The sequence below is a fragment of the Durio zibethinus genome, chromosome 13, assembly GCF_047325235.1.
Source record: "Durio zibethinus cultivar Kanyao isolate XHJ-2024 chromosome 13, ASM4732523v1, whole genome shotgun sequence".
Taxonomy (NCBI): domain Eukaryota; kingdom Viridiplantae; phylum Streptophyta; class Magnoliopsida; order Malvales; family Malvaceae; genus Durio; species Durio zibethinus.
Window position 1 is genome coordinate 2262707 of NC_143174.1, and position 12196 is coordinate 2274902.

The 12196-nt window shown below is 29.6% G+C and overlaps 1 pseudogene across 1 annotated transcript; it reads left to right on the plus strand.

The window, feature by feature from the left end:
- Window positions 1–10807: 10807 nt before the first annotated feature.
- Window positions 10808–12196, plus strand: LOC111304352 (zinc finger protein ZAT5 pseudogene; annotated as a pseudogene). Its single transcript, XR_016327003.1, has one exon. The product of XR_016327003.1 is annotated as a zinc finger protein ZAT5 pseudogene (transcript).

The following is a 12196-nucleotide window of genomic DNA, read 5'->3' on the forward strand; positions in this document are numbered from 1 at the left end:
CTTGGTTTTCTGAGCTTATGAAAAAACTTCATGGTGGTGGTTATAGGAAATTCTGATGCCTTGCCCCAGGCAGTAATGTCTCACTCTCCCCATGAGTAAAATCTTTCATGGTAGCCTCCTTGGGCCTTGGTATATATCCCTTCGGCCTTTGGGGGGCTTGCTATGCCCAAAAAAAAAAAAAAAGGACAATGGTCTTGCTTAAATAACCTCATTTATTTTCTTTTAAAAATGACAAATTATCTTAATAATACATTTGACATGAGATGAATTAAGTATAAGAATATTTTATAGAAGAAAACATATTATAGCCGATTAAAATTTCCCTTGTTTGAATTGATTTTTTTTTTTTTTGCAAAAAAAAAGAAAAAGAAAAGAAGCAGAAGTGTCAACCGTTTAATAAATTTTGAGAAAATAGATGTAAAAAGGATAAAATATACATGAATTTTGACTTATTCCCTTTTCAGTAACAATAATTACAAATTAATACATATATTATGTATACATCCAAAAATATTTGAAAATATCTTTAATTTCGTCACTAAAACGTTAAACGGCATTGGCGACCATTCTGCCTTTAAATAGTAATCTTCTTCACAAAGTGCAACAAGTAACTGTTATTCTTAGTTGACCAAATACTAGTTGAAAAGATTATGTTAAATGTAACATCTGTTTCGTTGCTCATTTGCATTTTTTTTACAATAAATTAATTAAGCTCCCAAAATAATAATTTTCTAATAATATTATACTTTTATTATATCGATTAGTACTTTAATTCTATCTATGCTATATATAAAAGCCATTACTTTTTTTTTTTTATGTCCTTTTTAAACATGTATGTATGACTATAACAAAAACTTTTCTATTCAACTTGTCAACTATGTTAAGCAAATCAAATATATATCAACTTGTCAACTCTGTTCCATCTATAAACCTTTAATTTTTTTTTTAATTTTAAAATTCGAATTCAAAACTTTTAAATCAAAATTATCGATCCCGTTTGAATAAAGTGTTGTTATCCCATATAAAAAGGTTTATTATGACAGTTTACTTGCAAAATGAGTAAGTTGGTCACTCAATCATTCATTAAAAATCATGAACTGAGAAGAAAACCCAGTACTCTAATAATTAGGTTGAAATTAAGGAACAAAGAGTATCAATAGGTAGGCCACCTCAAATTAACCAGAAATTTTAAGGGGGTGAAAAACAAAAATGCAACTGTAACATTCCTTTTTTTTTTAAAAAAAATTTGAATTATAATTGAATTTTGAATTCGAGATTTTCATTTTTGAAATAGGTTTTAATATCACTGAGTCAACTGCTCATCGATGACTATAATATTATTTGATTACAATTGTTTGATTTGTGACTAATTATATACCATGGGCTATGTCATTTACCAAACCAGCATGAGAAAAGCTATGCATATATATATATATATATATATATTTGTGTTTTAGATTCTGAGTATGTGGGAGTGCTATGCCTATGTTATCATTCTTATTATTAGAAGCCAACAACCTATAAATTTCTTGAGCATTGCCTCAAACATTAGGTGAACAAGACAAAGCAGAAATTATTTAAGAAAAATGATTGCTTGCCAATTATCAAGATCACTAACAACATAAAAATGAAAAATCATGAAAAAATAATATGAAATATACAAAAAAAAAAAAAAAAGATATCTGGTATATGCTAATCTTCTAATTTTGTAAACAAAATTTTAAAAACTTCGATTGATAAACTATAGTATATGAGATAATTTTCTAAAACAAAAAACACGCTTCAATCGTGTGAGATTTTGATTGGAACAACAAATACACAACAAATCATTTGAAGGCCGCTGGAGTAAGTATACAGTAGCAATTAATATTTGAGTTAAGGATTGTTAGCTTTGCTTAATTTTAATGGTTGATTGAGAGTTAAATCACGAGGCAATTGTGAGATACAAGTAGAAACAAGTGAGAGTGTGAAAGACTAGTGTGAGCCTAGATTCAGGGATTTAGTTGGCCTAAAGTCATTGTCGCTGAAGGTATAGCATACAATATTTGATTTTGATGGCTACCGCTTTCCTCATTTTTCTTCTTGCTTGAGCCATTAGTTACAACTTCCAAAGTGGTTCATATCTGCTGCTAAAAGTCATCATTGATTCTATCACTAAGCTACCAATATCTTAATTTCTACATGAGAGAGTCGAAGATTAACTCACAATTTTTATAGGGTATGTTTGGCATGCAAAAACCTTACTTTTTTTTTGGTAGAAAGTGTTTAGGATGAAGAGAAGCTTATTTATTTTAAAGTTAAGATAGATCGTAAATTTTATAAAAGATTTATATGAATTTATAAATCATTCACAAAAATAAATTGTTAAACCGAACCTTATTCTTTTATCTCATTCGTTAGTTTTATTTTGCTTGTAACATGGTGTAGGTATCTGGATTCATGTTCCATTTATTAATACCTATTAATTGGCCTTTTAATTTTGATTAAGACAAGACAATGCTAGAGTTTTCGATTATACTTTTTCTTTTGATTTTGTAAGAAAGGGTTTTTGAATTCTGCTCAGTACATTTTTTTTAGATCAATCTAAGTAGATTTTTTTTATGACAATTCTGACGAATATACAAAAAATTACTCTCACAATCTCTCAATGGATTCAAACCCAATCAATAAAAGGAGGAGCACACTCTCTTTACCACTTGAGCTACCATCCGATGGGATTTCCACTATATTTTTAGCGACTGACCGAAATTCTATTAGAAGTAGTAACATATTTGGTAAAACATCTAGCTTAAGGTTTATACTCTGTTTTTTTTTTTTTTTTTTTAAATTTCGAAAAGGAGATTCGAACCTGACTCATACATCTACTATTGCACCACCAAATGCTCGGGTGGTAAGAACGCAGTCTATTTCTATGAACTCATTCGGTTGAAAGAGTCTGACACTATAGCATTGGCCATTTATAACTAAGTTATGAAATTAGCAGGTCTTGACAAATGATGATATAGTGTTCAATTTTGGCCCCAAATGATTGACATGGTTTCATATTCTCAGATTCACCAGATGCTTGAATTACAGATACATAATTACAGATCATGCAATTAGTGGGTTGATCCAATCCAAAAAAGCGTAGCAAGAGGCTAGAACCTTACTCCTCCCACGCCTCAAACGTCCCTATCCCCAAACCAAGATGATTTCTAACATAAATGGTGTGTGAACTATCAGTAAATACATACATCAAATGATACATTAGAATTGGATGTTTCAATGGTCTGACTTGAACTACACTATTATAATATATAGTGTTAGATGAGAAGAAAAGGTGCCTTGCACAATACCCTAACCCGACATTAAGTAGATTTTGGAATGCTTTTGGCTGAAGTTTATAAAACAGATCAAAGTAGATAGCAATGGAAAATGGAAAATTTCAAATGACATCAGACATATATGGACCTGCAGGTATCTTTTTCTTTCCTATAGCTAAAATGAGCTTTGATTAATGCTTTATTACACTTGGTTTAATCTCTGCTCAGCTTTTGAGTTTTACTTAAAGATATCCCAAATTTGTTGTAGAATTTTATAAAAACAAGATCCACTGTACATATTAAAATTGGCATAACTAACCTTTTTTTTTCTTTCTTCTCCGCTAGTTTTGAGGGGTTTTGGTGATCCACCAATTTGGCTAGACATAAATGCCAATCTGACTTTTAGGTACATTTGACTAAAAGGATTTTCTTTATGTTGTTCTTAACAGTTCCAATTCCAAAGGCAGGCAGTTGGTTCACTGACAACCAAGAAAAGATAATAATATACTGAAAACCTTCAGCCAGCCAGCCAGCTTTGTTTGTTGTTCACTGACAGCCAAGAAACACATAAAACAAAAACACTTTTATATCTGTTTGTTTTTGTTTGTTAGTACAATCATATCATATTAATTTGAGGTGGAGCTGCAACTTGCAGGAATTAATTGCAACTAACATGTTACATGCTCTCTCCTGACTCATGACCCATGACGTGTTTGTGGCACAGCCTCTTCCTCATCATCCCCTCTCCCTTTCAGTTCTCCCCCAACAAGAAATGGGTGAGTGGAGTGAGTATTAAGTTCACTAGTTGAGTGTAGTTTAGTAGTGTCTGTAGAGTGTTACTCTCCAACTGATGACAGCAGTAGCCAGCAGGCCCCATCTGATCTCAAATCAGATCACCCAAGACTGGAAAACACTCCAATTTTTCATACAACTTCAGAAATGTATTGAATTTGGCTAAAGAATATTGTAATTGCCCATATTCAATGGATGAGATGAACCTGACTATGGTCATTTCCTGGTAAAACACTGATATATTTAGAGTCACTATTAATCCATCATCAAATACTCAATCTCATTAAAATTTTACTTTAGTACTTTATTCATAATCATATGATCAATGAGTTTCTCATGTATTACAAGACAATCCCAAAATAAACTACTTATTTTTCTAATAAATAGCACGAAAAGTCATCATTATTATTAAGTTTTGGATTTAATTTTAGTAATTTTATATTTAAATTAAGTTCCTTCATCTACATTATTAATTGATTTTATATTAAATGTTCAACTTAATATCGAATGGTATCAAGTCCTATTAAATCTGGATTTGTTCATACTTATTTCAATTATTAATATTGGATCTATATTGTTATCTCATATTTGTTAACTTTTGAAATTTTATGATTTTATATTCAAATTAAATGTCTCGATTTATTTAAAAAAAAAAAAGATTGGATGCTTAACACATACTACTATATTCAATAATATTGTGAATTAATGGTCTAAAATATCTTATATAAAACACCAATAAATTTGTGAAGAACAATAGAAATTATACCTAATTTTTATACAAGACAATTATGAAATGAATAAAAAAAAATGAAAAGTCAATTATTTTTCTTACAACTCAAAGTGTAATTTGTTATCCCTTGTTTGAATAGTGACAGAATTAAACTATAAGTTGGCTTCATATAACTTGACTTTATCACATGTTAAATGAGATCCAGAAATAAGCTTTTGACTTTTTCTAGGGCTACAATTTTGCTTGCTTTTCTTACATGTGACCTAGAATTAATTAGTTTAGTCATCATGTCCTATTCTTTCCAAATTCACTTTCCCTTTCCCTTACAGCCCCCTCTTCAGAGGCTTTATAACGTTAACAGCAGCCATAAAACAGCAAAAGTTGCGGCTCTGCCTTTTGCATACCTAACCTTTCGTGTCTCACATAACTAACAACATTAATTTCTTACGCCAAGAATCAGCTCTCGTTGCCCCACTCTTCAGATCCTACATCTTTATACATATCCTGTACATTTCTTCTTTTATTTCACTGGACAACTAAGGTTTAAACTCCACTTTCTAACTAAACAAAATGACATACATTCTATAACTATTGTGTTAAATGTTTAAGTGTTCGATAAGAGTTTATATTTGATATATTATCAATATATATATTTTATATATTATCAATAAATTAAATGATGATAATTCATAATTTATTTGTAAAGAATTTATATTTAATATATCGTCAATATATAAATTATATATACTGTCAGTGAATTATATGATTTTATCTCATCGTTAATAAAATTTTTAAAAAATATTAATTTTTATATATTTATTTTAAGAGTTGATATTTATATTAATGAAATAATATTATCTGATTTACCGATAATATATTAAATATAAATTTTTTAAAAAAGATAAAATTACTAATATTGTTTGATATATTCAAAATCATCTGAAAGATTAATATTAAAAATATTAACAATATATTATATCATTTTAATATTTTTTTTTCTGATTTTGGACACCGTTTGACAAATATCCTTATTGTCAAAAAAAAAAAAAAAAGGTAGATTTTACCTTTGGGTAAATTTTTTGGTACCATACTTGTGAAGGGACAATTAATTGTTTTAGAGAGCTATGACACATCATATATATGTAGGTGGAAATAAAATTAGGCCATGTGCAAAGGCTATTTTCAAGGTAATTTAATTATGATTCTAGAAAATCTGGTCTAGCTGTAGGACCTGACCTTCAATATCTATTATGACTTAATCTCCTCTAACCCGAGATTTAATATATATCTAGTTCTATAAATTTAACTCTTTTTCTATGGATGAAGAGGACATTCCATGAATTTCATCCCTTTCATCACAAGATTCCAATGGACAAGAATTGTTGATACGATGGCAAAGAGTTATACGAAGTTTTATAGGTGAAATTCGTAAAATTTTTTTATAAAAAATAAATAAATAAAGATTAAAAGTAAAAATTAAAATTAATAAATTGAAAGATGTCGTCACATAAATTATGTAAAATTTTAAAAAAATTTAATATATTTTTATATATTTATTAAATAATATTTTTAGTAAAAATTTTGATAAAATTTTTATCGTTAAATAAGTATCGATCAAATTTAAATTATAAATAATATGTTTAATACATATAATTTTATATATTATTGATCTTTATATCAAACTTTATTAATCTATCAATTAAAATTGTTTTATTAAAATTTTTATTTATTTATTTTTAATAAAAAATTTCACCAAGTTTTATCTTGATATGATATGTACCATTGATACAAATATTGACTTGATCAGAATAATTGATTCGAATTGCCACCGACAGAGGAAAAAAAAAAGGATGCTCAAGATTTGCAATTACCAATCTTTTTTTACATATCTACCTAAACATTAGGGAAGAAAACCTGATTTAAGGGGATGCTCAATATATTTCATCATTATATTGTTATACAAAAACGAAAAACACGACAAATTAAGCAATTGCAATTAAGCATTTGTCAAAAACCTAGCAACATGATTACTGTAGCATCATGATCCAAACAAAGAATTTAAATTTAATTCAGTTGATTCGTATAATTATTTTAAAAAAAATAATATTTAATAAATTTAAAATTTAAATTTCAATACTTGTAATACAATATTTTTTTTTATCTTCGACGTAAAAATAATCCAAAAGACTATGACATTAATAACTTGCCTACATATTTTTTTTTAGAAATATTGATAGCATCTTTAACCATAAGCATCCTCACCAAAATTAACTCTAATTAAATAAATTAATTAATCTTTAAGTTTGGTTGAAAATGAAAATAGATACACCTCTAAAATTAAAAGTTCACAAAATTAAAATGGAACCATTGACATCTAGCAAATAATTAATTTGAAAATTTCCCAAAAAATCAATTAACAAAAACACAAACAATCGATCTTGACCCATAACATCTTTTGAATTTTCGCAATCATGTCATGAAAGAGAAGACGCATCATGGAACTTACAAACCTAAGCGATTGTTGCACACTGCAATTGTCAACTAAAATAATTGGTTTGGAGACAACTTGATTTTGATTAGGAACCAAATGGTGGTCGTTTTACTAATGTTTTCAAAGTGGTTGCCTCATATTCTTTAAGAACCAATTACGTGATTTATTGATAAATTTTTGGATTCTTATTCCGTAACCGAAAAAAAAAAAAGATTAAATTCCTTCTAACTACTGCTTTAGAAACATGGTGAGACATAACTAAACAGTTTGTCGGAAATTACAGAAAGAGTATTTGGTGGAGGTTTGCTTTAATAATTTATTTGTTAAGCAGCTCTACCATTTTGCTGAATATATCTAATATTTTAGCAAGGAATAATATGTGAGGACCACTCTAATCTTTAGCATCGAAATAAGATTTTGAAGTATCAAAGTGATGAACGAGTAATTCCAAATGAGGTTTTGAAAACATGATTTTTTTTTTTTTTTTTTGTGATTTAGAGGCTTTCTAATTAGGATTTCATTTCCAATAATTAAAGGAAAAAAAATCATCTAGACAATTACAATTATAGCATTCCAATTGCTTCTAAAAGGATTCATTAAATTTTTCTGTAGATCAGCTGCCAATAAACAATAATGAATTCAATCAAATAAGGAGAAAATAAGTAAAAAAAGAAAAATCAATAAGTTGATACTCCAAAACTAAAAAAAAAAAATTTAATAAAGAGAAAATTAATATATTATATTAAAATCGATTCTAAAACAAAAAATTCAAAACTTAGTCGTATTTGATTATGGTTTCAATGTGTGGTTACTGATGCATGAATCTTTTGACAAGGAGGTTCTTTGGAAACAATGCATGTAGCTAACCTATTTGCCATTAATCAAAAGAATTTGTAAATAATTAATGTACGGTTAATCATTGTCATTTGAGAATCTTTTTAGATTAGCCAACTAGCTAGCTAAGTACACTCAACCTTGCTTTATCATTTTTTTTGTCTCTTTGCTGTTAAATGGGATTGTATTTGGAAGAAAATATTTATGAAAGCAACAAATTGAGGCCCTTCCTTGAAATTGAAGCATTGAAATGAAAATTTGTCATGAATTAAATGAATTTTTTTTTCTTTTGCAGAAAATTGGTGCTCAATGACTTCATGAATTTCACATTGCTGGCATTTTGCAATGATGCTGCTGCACTAACGTGGCTAGTTTGGCAAACTCATAAATTGAAACTTAAGCATTCCACCATTTAAATTTCATTAAATGAAGTTGATTTTTTTCTTTTTTTGTGTTTTAGATTATGATTATGTTTGGGGTTCGAATTTGAGACGTTGAATTTTAAAATTATTCTAACAACTCATTAGTTAATGAAGTTGGTATTTTAATTGTTTAGCATGCCTGGATTGACTTGTCAGCTATTAATTCAATAACCCTTTTGTTAAATCACGAAGATTGGGAAAAATTACCATAATCAAAGGTTATAGCTTGAAATTAAGAGCATGAAAAAGAAAAACGAAAAAATAGTCACAGAACCCCTGTGTTAACATACTTTATGACTTGTGAAATAAACATCCTCTGTTCAACAAAAGCCCACTTGACAAGGAACCTTTGCAGTTGAGTTGTGTCCCTTTCTTTTTCTTGTTGGACTGGGAAATGGCCATTGAGGGGTGCCCCTAACTACAGCCTATTCCCACATGCTTTCCATGACAGAGACAGACAAACAGAAAAAAAAAAAAAAAACCATATATATATTTAATTTGATCAAAATCATAATAATCCTAAAAAAAAAAGAACAAAAGCAATTGGGTGGAGGGTGGGTTTGCTTGAAAGTAATCGGAATCTCTGAAGAACTTAATTTTGTGGTGCTACTTTGCTTTAAGAAGAAATAGAGTGAATAACAGTAGTACTGCATGATTTTAATGTACAATTCCCCCTTTACTTTTAATAGGGATTTTTTTTTTTTGGCCGCCACATTGTGTGTGAGAAAGTGAGTGTGTGAAACTGACTCTTAACGTTGACACCAACTCAATTGAACTGTCCCAACTCTAATTTTGCCCCTTTCGGCTTCCACCTAATTCTCAACTCTAATCTTTACCTACACCTATCTTCTCCTCCCTAAGATACTAGCAAGATTTAGTTCATAAATGCTTAATACAAGTTAATGTCCTAAATGGTTGTCAAATTCTAAACCAAATTATTCAAAATCAATTTCTCAAACCAAACAATTCTTTCTAATTAATGAAATTTATGAAAAAAAGTGGAATGAATTGTTCTGCATAAAAACAATTAACGTAAGGATAAAATAAATATAATTTTTGTGACATTTTAATCTCGAGAGATTTTATGGTAACTTAAATCTGTGAGGTACTTTTTATAGTATAAAATCATAAGATTTTCAAGTTAAAATGGATAATATCTCATAAGTTGTGTGTGAGTCTCCACAAATGATATTAAAGCAATTATCAATCAAATAAGAGTTAAGTGCTATACCATGAGAATCATCTTTAGAATCTTGTAAGAGCTAAATGCTACATGGTGGGAGCTACCTCTAAAATCTTAACGCTTGGTATGATCTTGTGATATGTGTATACTTTGTATTAGGTTTTTTCAACGTTTGATGTGATTTGATGAATCTATATATTTTGTGTTGGACTTAATGAGGACATCAAACTTTAACAAAGAAGGTTTATGATACCTCAATCCCATATCATGAGACTCTATTGTAATTTAAATTTGTGAGGTATTTTTTGTGAGATAAATTCATGAGATTTTTAAGTCAAAATAGACAATACCTCATAAATTAAATGTAAATCTCCACAATTTCATGGTGACAAAGAGGAATCCCTAAATTAGCAAATAAAAGAAGGATTAGGGGAAATGATTTTGATTATTTGTTTAATGGTGTAGACTTAATTAAAAATAGTGAAAGCAAAAGTTTTCTTTCTACTAATATTAACATCTTTGAAAGTAGGAAATGAAAAGAAAAAAGATTGGTGGTATAGGAAAAAACTTACATAAAGTTTCATTAGTGAAATTCATGAAGTTCGTTATTAAAAATTAATAAATTAAAATAAAAATTAAAAAATCTTATTATATAGATTATGTGTGTAAAAATTAAAAAAATTTGAAATTTTTTTGATATATTTATATTTTTAATAAAAATATTTACAAAATTTTTATCGTTAAATAAATATTAAATAAATTTAAATTATAAATAATATATTTTTTTCATATTATTAATCTTCACATCAAACTCTATCAATCTATTAATTTAAATTTTTTATATACTCATTTTTAATAAAAACTTTCATAAACTTCGCCCATAAAACTTTATCTAAAATTTGTCCACCGGAATATATAGAGCAAACTGATAGTAGTAACTATTCACGGGAGGCTGCCTTTTGTTGAGTTTTGACTAAAAAAAAAAAAAAAAACTTAGTACAAAAATTTTCACTGTATATGTAAACACCAACCACCGTTATTCACTATATATAAGAAATCCTTTGCTCTCTCTATCTTTGCTTCCTTCATTTCTTTTCTCTCCAGCTGTTACTCATTTCCTTTGTTAGGTCAGTTGCTTGTTTCTTTTAGTACAATTTTTTTTTTTTTGTAACTCTTCTACTCTATTGTTGGCTGGCTTTTGGTTTTGGGGGAGGGGTTGATATGCAAGTTCAAGAGGAATTTGTGGGCTGTAATGATCATCAAGCCTTGATCATGAAAGGCAAGCGTACGAAGCGGCAAAGGTCATCTTCCCCGTTTGGTGTCACGGTAACTTCTAGCTTGTCAAGTGCTTGTGATTATGGTGGCAATAGCGATGGTGGTGGTGGTGGTGGAGTGGCGGAGGAATATAACTCAGTTTCCTCTCCGGTGACGTCTGGTGAGATTTATGAGAGCACTGAGGAAGAAGAGGACATGGCTAATTGCCTAATAATGTTAGCACAAAGTGATGGTCCAAAAAGGAGTGTTGAAGAGAAATTCAAGATTGAAAAGTTTGGTGCTCGAAAGTTCTCTGAGATAGCTACAACAACAAACAAGGCTGGATTTTATGTCTACGAGTGTAAAACTTGTAACCGTTGTTTCCCTTCATTCCAAGCACTAGGAGGGCACAGGGCAAGCCACAAGAAGCCCAAGGCGGCCATGGCAGAAGAGAAAAAACCACTTGTTTTGGCCGTTAAAGATCATGATGTTGAAGAAGCACAATTCAGCAAAGAAAGTCCTGTAATTGCTTTACAAGTAAGTAACAACAAGGCTTGTCATGGGAACAAGGGTAAGATTCACGAATGTTCAATCTGTGGCTCCGAATTCACTTCTGGTCAAGCCCTTGGAGGTCACATGAGACGGCACAGGGCGGCAGCAGCAGCAGCAGCAGCAGCAGCAGCAGCAGCAGCGGCAGCCGCAGCCGCAGCTGCTGTTAGTAATCAAGCTGCCATGAGTGTTGATACTTCTAGCACTACAATTGACTCCAGCAATGGTGATGACATCAAGCCTAGAAATATTCTATCTTTGGATCTTAATCTTCCTGCACCAGAAGATGATCTCAGGGACTCCAAGTTCCAATTCGGAGCACCCCAACAAGCTATTGTTTTCTCCACACCAGCTTTGGTAGATTGCCATTACTAAACCAAAAAGAAAATCATGGATCAATGTGAATTACAATTAGTATCGTTTCAATTCGATATCATTTACAATTACCAATTATTATAGTAATTCTTTTGAGTTCTTTTTTTTTTAGAGTTCTGATTTTTGATGATCTACTTGTTGAAGTTGAATACTTTGAGTAAGTGGTTAGTTTTCATGGTTGCCTTTCATTCACGAAAAGTGAGTGATAGGGGCATCTTCTTTTTTTTTTTTTTTCTTTTATGGGTATTTTTAATTTTTCTCTCC